The sequence below is a fragment of the Aulonocara sp. 'chitande type north' Nkhata Bay genome, linkage group LG23 (genome assembly GCF_057382095.1).
Source record: "Aulonocara sp. 'chitande type north' Nkhata Bay isolate Kocher_YH1m ecotype deep benthic linkage group LG23, A_spYH_male_GT1.1, whole genome shotgun sequence".
NCBI lineage: Eukaryota > Metazoa > Chordata > Actinopteri > Cichliformes > Cichlidae > Aulonocara > Aulonocara sp. 'chitande type north' Nkhata Bay.
The window spans coordinates 27,252,844-27,274,014 of record NC_141365.1 but is presented as its reverse complement, the minus strand read 5'-3'; the positions used below and the strand labels follow the sequence as shown (position 1 = coordinate 27,274,014).

Sequence of the window (21,171 nt, the reverse complement as noted above, 5' to 3'; positions counted from 1 at the left end):
TGCGTTTGAGCAGTTCTCTGTTTTCACCGGCCATGTCCATTCCTTTATGACCACAGTGTACCAATATCTGATGGCATTATCTGATGGCTGCTTGCAGCAGGATAACTCACCATGTCATCTCAAACTGGTTTCTTCAACATGGCAAAGAGTTCACTGTACTCAAATGGCCTCCACAGTCACCAGATCTCAATCCAATAGAGCACCTCTAGGATTTGGTGGAACAGATGGATGTGCAGCCGACAAATCTGCAACATTTGTGTGATGTTGTCACATCAGCATCGACCAAAATCTCTGAGGAATGTTTCCAGCACTAGTTGAATCTGTGTCATGAAGAATTAAAGCAGATCTGACGGAAAGAGGGGGTCCAACCTGATACTACCAAGGTGCACCTAATTAAACATCTGTGAGTGTTGATATAAAGTTATGTTACAGTTACATTTTTATGAGTCTGGATCCTAATGGATGATTCTGGAATATTTAAAAGTTATTCACTGTTGTTATTTCTCTGAAGAAAACTAAAAGATCTACAGAAACAAATAATCATGATGTCATGTTTTTTTTCTCTAATTAACCAATATTATCAAATTAATCCTTTTAAACCTCCCAGTAATGAGCACACAGGTTGCCACAAATTTGGACATTAAATAATTTCATTTACTAACTTCTTGTTAACATCTCCTGTTTGAATCACTTCTTTTTGCAATCATGAGCAACTAAAACATAATTAGAAAAAGAGACATTTGCTCTAAAGGATCCTTATTTATTTTTTAATAGTAGAAAGTCTTAAACATCCAGCTGTGCATGTTCCTGAGCAACATTATTCTTTGTTATGTTTATTGCTCTGAAAATAACCAACAGGTTTCCCTTTGAATCCAGCCCAGAAAAAGATGGAAAGCAGGGGCAGCAGAGGCCGACAGGCTGCTTGTTTGTTTACAGTACTTACACCGACATCTCTGCATTAATGTGCCAATGATTTACTGGTGTTAAAATTCCGCGCGGTGCACCTTCACCCTCGCTCAGTCACCTTTATCACCATTAATCTCACTCCTCCCGGCTGCACTTGGCTAAATGTTTTCTGGCCTTCATTTGCCCGAGCTCCTCCCCCATCAATCACAATTATCAGCCATGATTGATGAAGCCGTCAAGGAAGCGAGACGTAGCGCTTTACGAGGTCGATGACTTTGAGCATAACTGTCAGAACTTGGCTTTAATTTCATCAGAAGTTTGTGTTTGTGTGTTAAAGCATGAGTTTGGACTGGTGTAAATCTCATTTAATTGGCTAAGCTGGTGAACCACAGAAAACGACGGGAAGGCCAAGTGAGAATTAAAGCTCAATATAAAGGTTAAATGGCTGTTTCACCTCTGGGCCAAACGCCACATACTCGGGCAGAGCGAGCAGCATGACATGATTTATGAGTCTGAATCTAGGAGTTATAGCTAATTAACTGATGGCACTCACACTGTCAAGGTTGCTGGTTTGAATCCCATTGCGTAGAACAAAGTGGGATAGCAGTGTGTTCGAATAGGAAGGATCTCCTCACAGAGAACGTTTCTCAACTGTGTTTATCTGATATTTTATCCAAAGGCCCATCAAAGAGATCACGTTCATCAACATTGCTGTAGTTTGAATGTGATCATCTGCACTCATTTTAAAATTAGGTGCCAACTCTTACATTGAACTGTTTAATTCAACTCTTCCTCTACTTCTTCTTTTGGATGGCCCCTTTATGAGTCTGACTCCATCTCACCCTATCCCGCATCTGGTATGGAAATTCTTGGCAATTTAGCAATTCAATCATGGCAAAGATTTTTACACCGGCTGCGGTTCCTGACACAACCCTTCCCTTTTATCCTGGCTTGGCACCAACAGTAGGAGTACATTGGTTTGAGACCCTCCCACCTATGGCTGTGTTACCATTTCAGGCCAGCACGGATTCAAACTTGCCGTGTACTGTAGGTGCACATCTAACGTGGTGGGCAGGGATAGCTCAGTAGGTAGAGTGGTGACCCCATGATCGAAGGTTGGGGGTTCGACTCCACTGAACGGCTACTCTGAGGTGCCCCTGAGCAAGGTACTGTCCCTACACACTGCTCCCCGGGCGCTGTATTGGTGGCTGCCCACTGGGTGAATGGGTTAAATGCAAAGGAACTATTTCCCTATGGGGACTAACACACACACGTGGTGTGTTTTTGTTGAAAATTCCCTCTCAAAGACGCACAATGAACAAAATGAAGACAAAATCAAGCGATGATTAGCTTATCCTGATGTTTCTAAACAAAAAGAAAAGAAACTGAGATTCTGGTTCATCCAATTCTCAGTAGAAACCAGGAGCAGGGAAAATTTGATTTGATCCCGGTGTTGAAGCTTTATCGTGATCGATTTTCAGGATGTCAGTGGGGCAGTTTGACGTGTGTTGGCAGAGTTGGAATCACATCTGAGGAGGCAGAGAAATCATTTCAGAGATGCATCTATCTGTGTGTCTGAGGTAATGTAGTAATATTTTACTATTTCCATATCATTGTATATTTAAGCTGGTGCACATTTTGAGGTACAAATGCTTTGATCTGATTGGTCAGATCTGTTTATTTGGGTCTGAAAAAATAATCAAGCTTGGTAATCACATGGGCATTTCCTTTGAAAAAATGAGCAAAAAAAATAAATTAAATCAAATCCTGTAAATACAGGCTTCAGTTATCCAGCTTAATATGCTATGCAGACCAAAACGGCACCAAACAAATCGCGTGTGTCATGTGTACTATTTCCACATGCTCTGTCTAGTATGTGTAACAGCTCAGGCTGGTGCTGGCAGTGCAGTGGTGTAGAAGGTGTTTTCTTTGCCTGCTTTTGGGGCCTTAACACCAACTGAGCATCATTTAAACAGCATAGTCTACCTGAGTGTTTTTGCTGACCATGTTCATCCCTTTATGACCACAGTGTACCATCTTCTGGTAACACACCATGTCACAAAGCTCAGAGTTCACTGTACTCAAACGGCCTCCGCAGTCACCAGCTCTAAATCCAATAGAGTACCTTTAGGATTTGGTGAAATTAAGGGAGATTTGAAGCCTAAATGGTACCCAAGCAGGTATTAGCAATGACATGTACAGTGAGTGTATATGTGAACAATTTCCATTCCAACAAGAACAGAAAGCTGGCTATTCTAGGAGAGAGTGACTCCACTGGATCATGGTCTAAGCCTGTTTCTGACCATATTTGAAATCACCCCAGGTGGGACTCGAACCCACAATCCCTGACTCAGAAGGCCAGTGCCCTAACCATTAGGCCACTGGGGCTGCACTTAAACAGCGCAGGTTACAGTCAACAGTCAATAATCAGTGATTATGATTGGTTTCTTGAACATGACACTGAGTTCACTGTACTCAAATGGCCTCCTCAGTCACTAGAACTTAATCCAACACAGCACATTTGGGATTTGGTGGAACAGGAGATTCACATCATCAGTGTTTTGATGTGACACGAAAAAACATTGTCCAGTCTGCTCAGTCCTGGTCTGAAGACATCTAAATGCCAATATTAAATTATAGGATCACAGAGTGACAAATGGTGGTATAGCAATGTTTGACTGAAACTGATGTCATTCTACACTTCAAAGTAAAAGTTTTGCCTTACCATTGAAACCAACACATTTGAAAAGCTGCAGCTTTTAAACTGAAGGCGAATGGTTTCCATTTCTGGTTTTGTTTGCCTCCATCATAGCTTCACAATTGTTTAGCAAGTGATCGGTAAGAGTTTGCAAAAACTTGGTGCTTTCTGTAGAAACTACAGTCAACTGTGACCCACTCTGCTAGTGACCGAATCACTTGCAAGGATGTTTTTGGTGCAGCACTATATGTTTCTTTGTAACTAGTTTCAAATATCCACAGCAAGCAACTTTCTACAACTACTTTCACAACCAGCACCTGAAAACACATTTGTCACCAACGAGATTCTAGACCTGTGCGAACTCCTCACATACTGGAGCAGTGCTTTAAAGCTAGCTGGACAAGCTGAAATTTAAACTCTTAACCTGCAATTACAAGTGGCTATCTAAAAGATCTAACAGATAGTGGCTGTAATGCATTGGGACACCCCAGGTGGGACTCGAACCCACAATCCCTGACTCAGAAGGCCAGTGCCCTAACCATTAGGCCACTGGGGCTGCACTTAAACAGCACAGGTTACAGTCAACAGTCAATAATCAGTGATTATGATTGGTTTCTTGAACATGACACTGAGTTCACTGTACTCAAATGGCCTCCTCAGTCACTAGAACTTAATCCAACACAGCACATTTGGGATTTGGTGGAACAGGAGATTCACATCATAGATGTTCAGCAGACAAATCTGCAACAAGTGTGTGAGGCTGTCATGTCAACATGAACAATACCTGTTGATTCTGTGCCAAGAGTTAAAGGAGTCCTGAAGGGAAAGGTCCAAATGGACACTAGCAAAGTAACTGGGTAAGGTAGGATGATCTGATATCCTCGTGTTGGTGTTGTTCCCAGACCATCATGAAAATGTTGTTCCAGGTTCAACATTGCAAGTGACCAATCACATTGTTGTGACGTTATTCCTTTGCGCGCCAAGCCATTCGTGCATTTATGAAATTCCAATGTTGCAAGGACAATATCAATTCTGCTTACTGTTTATTAAAGGGTTACGGTTAGGGTTAGGGTCAGGGTCAGGGTCTGTTGATCGGCGGACAGAGGCGGTTTCACGCAGCTTTAGTACAGTTTTTTGTTTTACGCCGGTTTTTCCCGAAGTCGCAAAAGTATGACGTCACAACATTCTGATTGGTCACTTGCAATGTTGATCCTGGAACAACATTTAGTATGATGATCTGGGAACAACACCAACACGAGGATATCAGATCAACCGGGTAAGGTACATGTCCACATACCCCGTTTTCTGCAGTCGTAGCCCTCAGGTTACTTGAACCACTGGGTCTAAGCCTCAGTAAAAAGCACAAAGAAATCAATACAGGAGCTAATTTCCTTATTTCTAATTTCCTTGTTCCATTGGAGCAAAGTTTAATGTTCCACTTTGAGTCAAAACACCTAAATTAATTGTGCCATATTGCTAATAACTTTCCAGCCTTATTAAAAAAAGCCCCTTCTTGAATGTCTTAGCTTCACTGAGCTGAGAGAAGCACGTTTATAGGGTCGATTCCTTCTGTGCACTCACACCATCTGCGGGTTTTCAGCAAGGTGGATTAATTAGTTTTTATGCTAGTGTGGGTAACTGAGGACTCGTTTCACATCAAAACAGATAAAAATGTACGATAAAGAGGATCATTTGAGTTAAAGTATGTCTTTAATGGTTATTTGCGACCATTTATGTGAATTCACATTGGCACACATCGGCTTTCTGCACCTCATTTAAACAGAAATCTCGAACACTTGGATAAAACATTCAAACTGCAGCACCTGATTGACAAATGGTGTTTGTCATTGTTGTGGCAGGTTTAAGTCATGTTATATTTTCTCACCTGTACACTGTTACCGGCAGATCTTCTCAATGTAACAAACCTGAAGACTTTAAATACAAACTCACTGCAAACAGCCAAAAACGCTGTCAGATTCACTGATTTGAAGCTGAAATTAAAATTTGATTAGCAGCCTGCAGCAGCAACTGTTTTCCCCAGATTGACCCTGTGGCCTTTCAGCGACAGGAAGTGCACTCCATCCCTCGCTGCGCCAATGTGAACGCTCTAACAGCTGCCGCAGTGAGGACTTGAGACAAACACGAGAGCTCATTATGATAATAGGAAAAGGCCGGGGAGATTTTCAGCAAGATTAAAAACAACTTGATTAACCCGCCTGTCAGTCACACGGCATCTGCTGTAAGCTACTCTGAGCGAAACTCGAGTCAAAGTATCTTCGGATAAAAACACGATGAACAAATCTCCTCCTGGATATGATGAGAAGTGTTTAACATTAACAGTTTTAAAACGCCGGCTGTTCTTCTACATGCTGACTTAACAGACACTAAAAGTCACTCTACAATCTATCACAAATACATCTTTTTTAGATCACTTAACACTCTTTATTCTACTTCTACTATTACATGTTTGTTGGCACGACTTACCACCACAAAACATAGATATAGAAGTGTGAAAAGAAGCACTTTTCTGCATCCTCAAACAGTAGCTTGCAAAGTACAAAAATCTCCTAACATATGTTTGTGCTTAATTGCAATGGACACTTCTGTATCCCTTATATGAAGACTGTCAGCAAACATGCATGTTGCACAGGTGTAGTTGGTCATACTTCATGTTTATAATGTTTCTACATTTGAGGGCCCTTAAGAATGTTATGACTGCTATTCATTGTCAGGCCCAGTGGCACTGGCATCTGCAACACATATGCTGGAACCTGAACATGTGGAGGAACTTCTGCCTACAGCAGTTAGATCGTAGGGTCAAAGTGCAGTAAAGATGCGGAAAGCTTTTGGTGGAGGCAGTATGATGGTGTTTGCCACATCTCCCTCACTGGAAAACCAATGCTTGCCATCACTGGAGACAATCTCAGTGCAGACAGAATAGAATAGAATAGCTCTTTACTGCCATTGTACATATACAAGTAAATGCTGTGTGCTCCACCCGACTACTGTCCAAGAAATATAAATAACCACACGGATTAAAGGTACACAGTAAAATGAAACTGCACAGTGGCTTGAGTTTTGGGCAAAAGACTTCATCAAATATCGAGATGAGATTCTGCAACCAGTAGCAATCTCATATTTCCATAGTCTGGGATCGAGCTCTCTGACACACGACCTGAGAGATGCATTTGGACCTTAAGTTGATCCGTCTGCTGTTCGCTGAAGTCTCATCTGAAATGGTCTCAGTGGGACGGATGGCTGTCAAGAAGCCATTATTAACAAACATCATTTGTAAAGAAGTTAGGGGATAACAGGCAGTGGACCAAACCACTCGGTGCATTTTCTTTCTTTTCTTTTCCTTCTTTTTTCTTGTTCTTTTAGCACAAAATTGTTTCTGTACCTATGAATATATTATTTAGCTGTATATAGCTATATTTACACTGGCAACACAGTTTTTACTACAGGGGATCAGGACAGCGTCATTTCTGTCCGTTGTTGCATGGACATGAAAATAAAGCTGGGGGAGGTCCCTGTGGTCACTCAGCCAGCATTCACTGTTTCCAGCTTCTCCAAAGGGTGAAATTGTTGCTTTCTCTCTATTCAGTCGAAATGTGCTCAGCTGCTGGAAACATGAAGAGATTCATTGAACTTCAAACTTATTCCAGACAAAGTTTTGGCTTTGACCTCAAACTGCTTAAACTGTCTTTCCTTCAAAGGTTGCAATATACAGTTTCTTAAGCCTCCTATTTTTCAAACCAGCCACGTAAGAGCACCCGCAAACCTTCCAAAAACAGGATTACTTCTTTGCATTGTGTCAGTCATTGTATTGACTTAGAAGTCTCAGCTCGATGAAGTGCAGCTCCTTGGTAATCCCCTCTGACGGCCGCAGAGAACCCGGGGCAGCGACGTATGCGCCGCTCTCAGAGTTTCGAGCTCTGCTGTTGTGACCCGACGGCAGCTTAGCGCTCACCATATGTTGTTGTGGTTGTCAGGAGCTGTTTTTGTGTGTGCGCGGAGGAGGGAAGATTAGCTGCATGTGGTCGTTGTCACTCCGCAGATATCTGCACTGAGAGGGCACGAAAAGGAAACAGACAATGCAGGTTTATATTCATTAGAATGACAGCGGAGATTCCACCTCAGACTGATTAAACTCCGATCTCATTAAGCTGTTTGTGTTTTATGTCTTTTAAGGAAGTTCCCTGTGGCTTCTTATTTGCTTATCTACCAACACAGTTCAAATTACCCCTCAGCTCCAAACTTTTCAGGTTCTTGAAGACTTTTCACTCATCCGGTTACAAAACTTGACAGGGAGCCCTGGGCTAGAGTTTAAATACATGAGACTTCCCATCAGCTTCTCATCAACTATCTTCAAGAAACTAAAAGAAATTCAGTTGACTGACTACCATCACTTGACATGATCCATCTTTCTTAAAAATTCAGCAAAACTGAAAGTTAAAGTTCATCCAATTCTCTCTTTTAGTTCTTCCAAACTTAACCCAGAATTGAAAGGTTATGCTTTTGATCCGGTTTACTACATCCTGCCAGTGATATACTCTGATAAACAAAAATAGAAATTGTTAAACAGAAAAATTTTGGACTGTTTGACCTCCAAATTTGAAAAGGGAAAACCAATGTGTTTATAATGCAGGATTTATGGACCGGGATTGATATCTATCACACACACACACACACACACACACACACACACACACACACACACACACACACACACACACACACACACACACACACACACACACACACGAAGAGAGAGAGAGTATGCATACTATGCAAACGGCTACCAAACAGCCATCATAATTCGTCATACAATGAGAACAGGACAAATCAACAATTGACACTGACTAATTAATATTGTGCTGAACACAGTCCAAAAGATTCAGTAAGCTACATCAGTGTCTACTGTTTACTATCATAGCCAAGTGACAAACGTAAACAGAAGTTTTCACTATTGACTGTAGAAAAGATTCTGCAACCAGTAGCAATCCCATATTTCCATAATCTGGGATCGAACCAACCCAGGATTCAAATTATGAATACATAATGGGCTTGGATTTACAACAAGACTTTAAATTATCAAACTGTAAATTGTAAATTTTAAATTGTTATTGATCCCTTTACCCCGAGTCCTAAAGTGTATATTTATTGTCTTACTCTTCTTATATTTATTGTTTGTTTACTTGCACTGCTGTAACTGGAGCCTCATCGTCTCATCTCTCTAAATACTGGACTGTATGTAGCGGAGATGACGCTAAAGTTTACTTTGACTTCAGCAGCAAGCAGGTGCACCGAGGGCTCTCGCGCTCACTTTATAGAATTTCGAAAAAAACATTGGTGCAAATTATAAGTCTGTATCATGTCTGGTGTTTTCATGTTTGTTGGTTTGTTTTTATTTTGTTTTATTTGCGAGTTGGTTATTAGATGCTGCTCCAGCCAGCCAGTGAATCCCCCGCTGCCCCGCCCTCTCCTCCCTGCACCGCAAGCAGCAGGCGCACCTCGCAAACGGAGGGCGCCCTTACTCCCAGCAAATGGGCGATAGAAAACCGATCGGCCATCCCCAAAATGCATGAGTACGAACAATTTTTATTTTTTATTTTTATTTTTTGCCAATGCCCGTGATGCCGCCCCCCCGCACGATGCCGCCCTGGGCAACCGCCCATCTCGCCCATATCAAAAACTGCTACTGTCTGTGGCTTGACCAGCAAAGGGAAAACAGCAAACGTGCCCATGAAAAGTAAGTAAAAGTAAAGTAAAGTAAAGTAAAGTAAAGTAAAGTAAAGTAAAGTAAGCAAAAAAGAGGGTAAAAAACAAACAAACAAAAAACTAGATCCTACAAAGCAGGGCAATAAGCAGAGTTCTGGACAGCAGTGGACAATTTTCACTACAAATAAGTTCCTTCTCTATTGTGACTCCTGTCTTCTCTTCACAGTTAGAGCCCACATGGTTGTTTCACATATTTTGATACTGTCCCCTGGTGACAGTAAATGGATTGTTACTCAAGTACTCATAGTGCTTTTTTCACTTTGACATGCACTCATCCTCCACTCACACATGCATATTTACTATCCTGCACACACCCACGCTCAAAAAGATGCATCTTTGGCAATTATGGGTTCAGTATCTTGCCCAATGACTCTTCAGCCCACCTTACTGCAAGGTTAGTAGATGACGAACTCTACCTCCAGATTCACAGCTTATGTTTATGCCCTAGATTTCATTTCCAACATTGTGGATACATCCTTTTGAATAAAGTTAACTCTAGGTACATCAAAGCTGCAAAACCATCTGAAACCCTGTGCCGTAACCTGATGTGAACCCCCTCAGAAATGTAACTACCCATCACACTGAGGCAGCCCATTGCCACTACTCCTTCTGCCACCATTGATTTCACTGAGTGGGTGAAAGTGGATCAACTGAAGAGTGAAACCCCACTAAATGTGTGTTATTGTGGAGAAATTGCAGATAATTGCTGGACTCTTGCATAGGGTACATCATAGGCTCTACATAGATTCAAGGCAAAAGAGTGAATTAAGCTCTAAGCGCCGAACAACTTGAGCATCTAAACCTAATGTGGAGCAGAGAAAGGGAACCAATCAGTATACACCTACGTATTTAAAATACAAAATATGAGTAACTGTATTCCATTACATCCATCCATCCATCCATTCGCTTATCCTTTTCAGGGTTGCGGGGGGCGCTGGAGCCTATCCCAGCTGTCATAGGGCGAGAGGCAGGGTACACCCTGGACAGGTCGCCAGTCTATCGCAGGGCCAACACACAGGGACAGACAACCATTTGCACTCACATTCATACCTAGTGACAATTTGGATTATCCAATTAACCTATCCCCACAAGCTGCATGTCTTTGGACAGTGGGAGGAAGCCGGAGTACCCGGAGGGAACCCACGCAAACACGGGGAGAACATGCAAACTCCACACAGAAAGACCCCAGCCTGATGTTGGAATTGAACTCAGGACCTTCTTGCTGTGCGGCAACAGTGCTAACCACCGTGCCACCGTACCGTTACAGTTACCGTTTAAAAAGGTGGTATTCAGAATACAGTTACTTTGTTGAAATAAATGGATTATACTGCGGTACTTTCCTGTTTCATATCTTAGGCTATGGTCTCTCTATTTTGGGTATCCACGCTGGAGGAAACCCAAACAAAACACGCATTAAGAGGCTCAAATGTCTGTATCTCAATTTCGTGGCCCATGTCACCCCTACTTGCGGCCTGCATAATGACGTGACGAAATATTTAAAAAAATTATTGTTCAAAAAATTATCTAATAGGAAGGCAATAGGCAGAGTGTTACAGGCATAGCCCTACAGAATGTAGCCTCATGGGCAGTGTAGTCTGTGCTGCAGGGAGAATGGAGGGAGGGAGAAAAAGTAGAGTTGAAAAGTAAGAGCTGTCACTGAGCAGATTATAAAAATAACCACTGCAGCCACAGAGAGTGCCTGACGAGCCCAGCTGTAAGTAAGCTATTAAGACTTGACTGCACACCGTGTTCGTGTTTTCCTCTGAAACAATAAGTTCTGTTGAAACGGTCTTTCAACGCCTCTCTCGCTGTCTCTCGCTAGCAAAGTTGACCCAGACAACAAAGTAAAGCTATTTTTCGGCTACGAGCCCGACACAGAACCCGACGTATTAGCCAGAGGTCCCTTTACTACGGTTCGGAGCTGCAGACCTGTTTTATATATGCGCAGAATAGTTTTCTATACGAGATTGCTGCAAAAAGTGCAGCCTTACCTAATGTCCATCCTACTGTTACTCATTTTATATTAAGATTTAAAAATCTAGTCTCTGCAGGCTAAATACCGTAATTGTCGGGCTATAAGCCGCTACTTTTTGCACAAGCTTTGAACCCTGCAGCTTTTAGTCAGGTGCGGCTTTTCTATGGATTGTCCATGATTTTTGTCATATCGTAAGACGATTTGTTTTGTTTGTTCCGCTGTTGTACGGCGCTACGTTGCCTGGCGAAAGGATCGGGGTTCAAGAGTGGTATGTTGGTCACATGTCCGTCCGCCAGGCAACGTAGTGCCATACGAAGTAGCGCGAAAAACAAACTTCAAAGTAGCGCTACGCGTTCAGCTGGAGTCGTGGATGATGAGCGGCGATAAACTTGCGAAAATCAAGTTATGCCCAACTCCACCGGTGGAATCTGACAGCGTGGAAAAGTGTGAAAACATCCACGATCACCAACGGATTTCGAAGGGCTGGACTGCTGCATGATGAAGAGGAGGACACCGCCACGGCCCTTCAGAGGGTGTTCGACTCCGACACTGACAATGACAATGAGGATTATCTTTGGTTTTGAAAGTGACAACGAAGGAAAGAAGCTGAGAGTGGATGACGAAGCCATCCTGAGCCTGTTCGTTTCCGACACTGGAGAAGAGGACTTTGGTTTTAGTGCGCAGGAAGAAGAGAAAGATGGTGGTGAATGACTGACTTTTCTTCTTGTTGAAGCCATGTCACTGCACCTGAGCCTAAAAGGTAGTCTGAATCTATTTTTCTGGTGTGCTGTAGGTTATTGTTATGTACTACATTTGTTACTCATTTATGAAGCACAGTACCTGTTTCGTACTTGTAATTACCGCTACTTGTACATATACCCTAAAAAGTTATGCAAATATGTACCCATAACTTGTTTTTCAAAATATTAATAAAAGTGATGTCTCCAAACAGCCATCTCTTTCCTGACAATTCGCTTTGTGCATATTCTCTTACATATGACAAGTCAAAATTGAAACACCTGCGGCTTTTAGTCAGGTGCGGCTAATGTTTGTACAAAACAGGATTTTCCCCTGATTTTAGCTTGTGCGGCTAATATTCAGGTGCGCTTTGTAGTCCGGGAAATACGGTACCTACTTAAATGGATATAACCCCATTACAATAAAATGATAAAAATGGTAAATGGCTTGTATTTGTATAGCACTTTACTTAGTCCCTATGGACCCTAAAGCGCTTTACACTACATTCAGTCATGCACCCATTCAAACACACATTCACACACTGGTGTGTGAATGTGTGGCAAGCTACATTGTAGCCACAGCTGCTTAAGAAAAGCTTAAGTGCCATAAACATGTGTTTCTTCTATTGCCCTCTTTGGATTACTAAACATCCATGAGAAAATGACCCCTCTTGCTTGATTTTTGAACTCGGTAAACACTTTTCTGCAGAGGTTGTGATATCACTAGTCTTTCTAATTACAATATACCACATTAATTTAGAAAATTGTGACACCGTCAGAGTGAAACAGAAAATAAGGCAGGCTATGCTTTAGGGAAACCCCACCTTGTGACTGACATGTCACTTGTCTTTGTCTGTGTCAGTCAAATTTAGTTTAAGGTTTCAAGATGAAATTTTACCAAACACTGCATGCAGTCTTGGTGGATATTAGGGCTGCCACAAACGATTATTTTGATTAGTCGACTAATCAGATCATCATCCATTGGAGTAAAACGTACAGCTTATTGCACCAGCAGCATCTGCTCTTATATAACTATCATTAGCTTACAGCTTTAAGTGTGTAAGGTATGTGCTAACTAAAAATAAAGACAAGATGATAGTTTATTAAATTTTAATGAAATTTGCAGATTGTTTCGGTGAAGTTTAATAAACTCAGCCGTCTGCTCCTTGCTATCTAAAATATAACAGGACACAGGAGTATATTCTCGAGCATCTCACACTTCTGATAATCAGTTGTCTGCTTGACTATTCAGCTGTGTAAGAACTATAACTTTAATCTCAGCCAAACCGATTTACTCAGGAACAAATAAAATACAAAAAAAAAGCCAAACAATAACATTTTTAAGTTATCTAAGTGACTTATATATCATGTTTAACCTGAGTAGCGAAAGACAGCGGTGGGTTTGAAAACGATTTGCCAGGAGTCCGGTTTTCTCACGGCTCTAGTGAGCCTTGAACCCCGGCTAGCTATCGAGCTAGTGGGTAACAGACGTCTCTGAAAACATCGGAGCAGTTTTGAAAATATGTGGTGTCCTGATAAACTGAGCAAATATTTGAGGTTTACACAGCTACATTCTCGCCTGAAAATATGTTAAACGTTTGTTTTGTGACACAGAAAGAGTAATAAGAGTAATATTAAAACTAACTAGCTGCCGCCATTGTTGGAAACTGAGCTGGGCTGCGCTATGAATTCTGGGACACAGCTTCTTCTTCGGGGTTTAACGGCAGCTGGCATCCTTGTACATGCAGTGCTGCCATCTTCTGTTTCAGTCCGTTATTACACTCTTAAATCCTACTACTCATTCCTGCATCTTTTGTGATCTTACAAAGCTTCAAACGACGCGTCGACTATTAAATCAGTTGTCGACTATTTTGATAGTAATCGTGACTAGTCGACAAATCGTGGCAGCCCTAGTGGATATGTACAGCTTTTACATGCTGGAAAGAGTTTTTCCCTTATGACGCAACCTTGGGCTCTGTGGATCATTGAAAATTAGTTACAGAAGATGTATCCCCCAGTACAAGTAAATCTGAAAAACCCCAGCAGAAAAGAGATTTTACCTCCATCTAATCAAAACTGTGTGAGAACAGTGTTTTTGAATCTATTCTATAAACTCATAACTTCAAATATATCAAATTTCATGCAAAAGAAGCAAAGCACAACAATGCTGCATCCATTTTAGTCACAGCAGCGTAATGTGCCACGCTCTGAAGCTTCCCAAAAGCAGAACTATATCAGATACAGCCTTGTCCCAGTACAGGGATCTGTTTCATTATATTGATGTTTTCAGGGAAGTTTGAATAAAAACCTAAGAATTTAGAGAATAGCTAAAGGTCGAGAAGGTAGAAAACACTCATTAGAGAAATAACCACGTGAGTTTCATGAGGTTGTTTTTTTTGACACAGTTGTCTGGGGTCAGAAACCTTGTCTGGAACTGAGACGGGAAAACCAGGCCGGGGAGGGCGAAGCTTTTCTCCAGACTGCGGCAGGACTTCCACCAGCTGTGTGACCTGATTCAGTTAATTAACTAACGAGCTAAAAATGGCTCTGATGACCCCGCCAGGGTTCGACAGAAATTCTTTTCTTTTACATCAGTTAAACCCATATCCTTCATCAGTTTGTTTATTTAAATGATATGCTTTTATTTGTCTTTGTAAAAAGGAAAGGTTTCCCAAAAATGCAAAACAAATTGTAGAACGTGCACGGTGCTTTTAAGTGGGGTGGGACTGGGGCCTGTGTGGCAACATTTTGCCCCCGGTCCTCAAAGTATGTTAATCCAGCCATGTATCATTTTCTAAACAACAAATGACCAGTGATGAAAGAAAAAAATATCAACAGGACAGATTTAAATAAACAACCTGGCATCATTTTGTGCCTTTTTCTGAAGAGTTGTGGGATGACTCGACTGCTTGGAGTTGGAGTTCTTCGAGCCATAGAATAAGTTACTACGTGACTTAGGTAACTGACTGGAGCCTACTAAGCAAAATGAAACAACACTTCATAAAATGTAGCTTAATTAATAAATGTATTCAAGAAAAAAAAGCCAGCGTTTCATTTAATTTAATTTAACAGCCTGACATCTCCATCTGTTCATCTATAGCCTTGAGCTCTGGCAAACTATTCTAGTTGAAGTAAACCAATTATATCAATCCTCCCCCTAAATAACTCTGATATATAGAGGTTTACCTGGCAATATAAGCATTAAAATTAAGGGGAGATTTAGCTTTAAATTAATGTCTATTTACCATGATGTCACCAACTGGTTTATTATTACCCGTTTGGAGGTTCATTGTTAGCATTTTGGCCACTGCTGTGTAAAGAAGAAGCTACGTTATACGACTCAAGTGGAGTGCAAATTATCACTTAATGCTAGCAACCCTGGTTAGCAAACTTAGTTCGTAAACTCTACAGGTACAATGCACAGATATAGAGAGCGGTGATTTAGTACAAAGTAATGGACTAATAAATAATCTGACGCCTGTTTGATTGCTCAGGGACTGCAGATAGAAATTAGCTAGTACCTAAATCTGGTACAGTGGATTTCTGCTCTTAGGAGATTAATGTTCTTGCACAGATGATAAATAAATATGATAAAGTACAACGATGCCAAAGTCTGTTAGAAACTCCAAAATACCTCCTTATATGTGATTTAGTGTCAGATATTTTGTACAAACAAATTGAACAGCACTCATTCGAAATATATTAGACGCTCCACACTTGCAATACAAGGCATCCGTTGTGTTTCTACACCTATTTTATCTAATTAAAAATTCAAATTGCAATAAAAAGTAACCACAATTTCTCTGAAATGTTCTACATTTTTAAACCAGAACACTTTATGTTCCACTATCAGGCTTTTTTTTTAAAGCGTTTTTGGACTTAGTAATGAAGATATGATCTTGGGGATGATGACAGTGCTTCCTTTCATCAGATTTTCTGAGAAAAATACGATTTAACGGATCACTGTGAGACTAAACAGCTTACAATGGATGTGCTGCTGCTCCCAACTGCACTTCTATTCAGTCCACAGTCTGCCATGTTCGGCTTGGAAGCCTGTTTATTGTTGTCAACTGCTCAATTATCCCAAACGGGAAGGAAGTAAATATGTAGGCCATCAGGTAGGTGTGTGTGTGTGTGTGTGTGTGTGTGTGTGTGTGTGTGTGTGTGTGTGTGTGTGTGTGTGTGTGTGTTGGATACACCACTCTGATCCAGGAGCCTCTAATCCGATCGGCGTTTGGGGGGGGAGGGGATTATGGGATTAGAGAGGAGAAGATGCGACATGAGATGGCCACTCTGCAGCTGCACCCCAGCAGGCTGGCACGTTTGAAGTCACCATGGTGGCAAAAAGGGTTCAAGTCCTGCATATTGTCTCACAGCAAAGAAAAAAATGACCTTCAGTCAGCTGAGGTGATTCTAATGAACTTCAAATGTGTGTTTTTCACTTATGTGTAATATAATCAATTGTGGCGATCATGGCTGAGTTGCAGTTTGTAATCGGAAGGTTGCCGGTTTGAGCCCCGGCTCTGACAGTCTTGGTCGTTGTGTCCTTGGGCAAGACACTTCACCCGTTGCCTGCTGGTGGTGGTCAGAGGGCCCGGTGGCACCAGTGTCCGGCAGCCTCACCTCTGTCAGTGCGACCCAGGGTAGCTGTGGCTACAATGTAGCTGCCATCACCAGTGTGTGAATGTGTGGATGACTGAATGCAGTGTAAAGCGCTTTGGGGTCCATAGGGACTAAGTAAAGCACTATACAAATACAGGCCTTTTACCATAATGCCATCTGTAAAGCCTTTTACATCCTTTTCATAATCTCACACAAGCAAATACATGTAATAAAAAAACAGTACATCCGTACTTTATTAGAAAACAAAAGATGGGCAATGAGAATAATTCACCCAGTTTGCTTTTAACAGTTTGGGATCTGAAAGATGAAGCTACTGCCAGTCAAATTCTTTCCAGATTATATAGCATGGTAGAAACTTGTCCAGTTTTCTCAAAGCTAGCTGTACACCATTATAATATCTGACAAGTTCTTTCCGAATCACCTTGTTAGTGCAAAAATACAATATTTTGTCTCTAAAATGGTGTTATCTTTGGTATTTTTCATAGATTCAAGTAAAGATATGGGAACAAATAATGTGTTTTTGTGGCAGGCTGCTAGTAACAAAGTACCTAAAGATACAATTTAAATTTGGTTCTTTGCTAAGTTGTCTGTGTGTGTGTGTGTATGTGTTGTTGTCTGGCTCATTCTTTGAGGAGCTTTTTTATGCTTGAATGATTCATATGTCAGTGACTACAAACAAAAAACATTCCTCTGAAAATGGTCAGATGCAAGTACTGGGCTGAAAATGAGTGAGGAAGATCTTTGAAAGATCAGCCTGGAGAACTACAGCTCTAGAACACTTTAAAAATGAAAAGAAACTCTAGTTTCCATGAAGCAAAATATAAAAAAATGAGGGGGCTCAAGATTTTTGCACGGTACTGTAAATACCAAAGACAACATAAAAAATGGATGTAGCCACCGTGATACTCACTGATCTTGGACTCTGCATTTTAAAACTTGAACAGCAGTATCTTGGCAACCATGTTGGTTTGTCAAGCCAGAAGTTAGTTTGAATAGATGAAACCGTTTAGTGGTGAATGGATGCGTACTCATACTGCATTTCTCTTCAGTTGTCCACTCAAAGTGCAGCAAGTTTCATCCACTTAATCACACTCATACTCATTCAGCACGTTTTTGTTTGGTTGTTTTTTTTTTTTTTTATACCTATGCACTTTTTAACATTTGCACATACACACTGATTCACTGGGGGCAACTTGGGATTCAGTGCCTTGACCAAGGATACTTTGACCTACAGACTGGAGGAGTCAAGGATTGAGCCACCAACCTTTTAGTCGGTAGTCGACACAGTCTACCACAGCCACAGCCGTATATAGAACTAATTTATCTGAAACTAAAGTTCTTTGGTACTGCTATAGGTGTCCTCAGTAGGTTTGTCCCACTGTTCTGGTTGCCATTGGAAACACTTCTATTATGCAAATTCACATCAGTACAATTCACTGCATGGACTTTGAAAGTAATCACACCATGTGAACACCTCAGTTCACTTTGGTGACTTTTCCAAAAAGATGTCAAGTTTCACTGAATGAAATTTCTGGAAATCAAAATTTTCCTATAAACACCCATTTTTCATCAAGTAATCCAGATAGACAAAGCCAGTTAATTGCTCTTAGTTTTTCTCTGTAAGAAATACCAAATTGCTTTTTTCCCTAGAAATATAAAACAAAGAACCAAAGAAGGGGGACCGGAGGGTGTGTTCCAACTACAAGGGGATCACACTGCTGGAAAGGAGAGTTTGTCCGTTAGTCGAACCTCAGATACAGGAGGAACAATGTGGTTTTTGTCCTGGTCGAGGAACACTGGACCAGCTCTTTATCCTCTCAAGGATACTTGCGGGTGCATGGGAGTTTGCCCAACCAGTCTACATGTGTTTTGTGGACTTGGAGAAGGCATTCGACCGTGTCCCTCGGGGTGTCCTGTGGGAGGTGCTGCGGGAATTTGGGGTGTCTGGCCCATTGCTACGGGCCATTCGATCCCTATACAACCTTTGCAAGAGCTTGGTCCGCATGGCCGGCAATAAGTCGGACTCATTCCCGGTGGGTGATGGGCTCCGCCAGGGCTGCCCTTTGTCACCGATTCTGTTCAGAATTTTTATGGACAGGATTTCTAGGCGCAGCCAAGTGGCGGAGGGCTTTCACTTAGGTGGCCTCAGAATCTCATCTCTGATTTTCGCGGATGATGTGGTTCTGTTGGCTTCATCGAGTGTTGGCTTCAGAGTCCTTCTTCACATCTGATTCAAATGATTAACTGACATTTAAAGTAGCACAGCATTATGTGATTATAATTGCGCACATGAGCAAAATATTATTAAATTTCCATAATAACAATGTTTTGATAGGCATGACTTCCACAGCTTCTGTATTAGTTAAATAACAGGGGGGGTTTTATGAGTGGAAGTTTACATCATATAGGACTGCACTAAAAGCATAGATGGATTACTAAATAAGTTGACCGGGGACGGCCACAGGAAGAATTAGGCAGAATTAGGGAGCCTCTGGAGAAAGTGAAGTAAACCCTTGTGTTTCTAAGGGAGAGCTCAGTTGAAATAGACATCATAACAGTGCCTTTAAGAACTTTGGTCCTAAAGACTAATATTTGTCTGGCATTACGAGCCATGTAAAAATTAAGTTTTCATAGGAACCTTTGCTTTGGATTGCAGGCGTGATCACCTCACTTTAGAGGACCCTGAGCTTCCTGTTATAATGTCTGGAGCCTGAAAAGGTCGTCCTTTATATGTTACTAAATGTTTTTAAATGAATTATGAATTTCACCAGAAGCCAGTGAAGGGAATTATGAATAGGCATGACGTGTCAGCACTGGCACTAGGAGCCTAGCTTCTGCATTCTGCCAAGCAAATTTGAGAGATGAGATGAGAGATTCAAACTTCAAATGCTGCTCAGTTATAATTTCATTTTGCTGTGGAGGGTGCTGATGTAATGACTGACCTAAGTAGAGAGGTTTTCAGGGTGGAACGCCAGAATTTCACTTTTGCCAGTGCTGAGAGGAAGAAAACTGGAAGACAACCAATCAATTATTGTTGGTAGTGAATCATTCACTCAGGTAGAAGAGGCGGATGTTTTTAGTAGATGAACCAAGAGTGGCATGTATAATGAAAACTGAAGAGGACCAAGGAATGAGGCCTGAGAAACTCCACATACGAGGGGCATGTAAATTATATACAATGATTATCTATAATTGGTTGAATTGAATTCTTCTGGAAATCAGATTAAACAAAGACAAACAGAAGTGGATGAGAGACTTGGTGAGGTTGAAAGAACCTGATAAAATTGTCTGCAAAGGGTGTGTGGACAGAAAGAAGAGCTTACTGGAAGATTCAGTTTTCTATCCACCACCAGTTGAACCCAGGTGCCACATCATCCCCTAGAGACTAGTGGGTCTCAACAATAACTCTCGGCAACAACCGCGAAGGGACTCGAACCCTCAATCTTCTGATCCGAAGTCAGACGCCTTATCCGTTAGGCCACGTGGTCTCACACCTGAAGGTCTTTCACTGCAGCTGACTGAATATCCAAAATCAACCCACCATTATTCGCTCAGCATGGAGAGTTCACAACAACTAATCAGAGGTAAATTAGTCTTTACCTCATCCACCTGGGTACTGGTGGCTTTGTCTAACAGGTGTCCCCACTTAGCCTCACTTCCACTAATATGAGTCATAAAAATGAACTCCGCTGTGTATTTGTGCTGTTGTTGCCTTTTGGAGCCAATTTAATGACTAAAATTACAGCTTGCTGTATGGTACAGAGGATCCAAGTTGTTTGTGCTGCACTTTCACTGAGTGAAATTCTATTAACCTTGCTTTGTAGCTAATTAGACAATATGCATGAGGTTTTGGTTTCAGCTAAAAATTCAGGTGTTTCGTTTGTGTTTTTCATGTGAGTTAACTTAAGGTGATGCAGAAGTTGACTTTGAATGTGAAAACTGGCAGTTTACATGAAGATATCTAGTTAGCACAATGTTAACTCATCTGCTGTTTTCCAGCCAGTAGAAGCAATCCTGTAGCTGCTACATATGGACTAGAATTTTTTTTAATAACAGTTTATTCAAGTAGTTTATTCAAATGTTACGGCTGTATCTCTAACTCTGACTTTGACGTAAAACATTTGCCATATTTGAATAGTAAGTGACTGAAAGAAAACCGGACCAGGCCAAAATGTGTCTGCTATCTTGAAATTGGTGCAATAGACCTCAAGGTGATGTATAGTTTGCACACAGTCAGAAAAATTACTACAAAGAGAAAAATGGCTATGGTTAGACTTAAAGTGTCTTTAATATGGATGGTGCTTGTTATAACAACATTTTTCAGATCAGATGTAGAACCTGGATGTAAAGCTGACTTGTTTTTGTGAAATGTCATTTTGTAGCTACAGAGTGTTGCAGAGACATGAAGGAAAAATCATTTCCTCTGCGCTCCAGGCGACCTTCACAAATCA

At 41.3% G+C, this 21,171-nt stretch overlaps 3 non-coding genes across 3 annotated transcripts; all 3 read right to left on the bottom strand.

Annotated features, from left to right (window-relative positions):
• Nucleotides 1–3,221: 3,221 nt before the first annotated feature.
• Nucleotides 3,222–3,294, bottom strand: trnar-ucu (transfer RNA arginine (anticodon UCU)). The gene has a single exon. It is a non-coding gene; the product is annotated as a tRNA-Arg (tRNA).
• Nucleotides 3,295–4,087: 793 nt separating this feature from the next.
• On the bottom strand, nucleotides 4,088–4,160 carry trnar-ucu (transfer RNA arginine (anticodon UCU)). The gene has a single exon. It is a non-coding gene; the product is annotated as a tRNA-Arg (tRNA).
• Nucleotides 4,161–20,135: 15,975 nt separating this feature from the next.
• trnar-ucg (transfer RNA arginine (anticodon UCG)) lies at nucleotides 20,136–20,208 on the bottom strand. Its single transcript has one exon. It is a non-coding gene; the product is annotated as a tRNA-Arg (tRNA).
• Nucleotides 20,209–21,171: the final 963 nt, after the last annotated feature.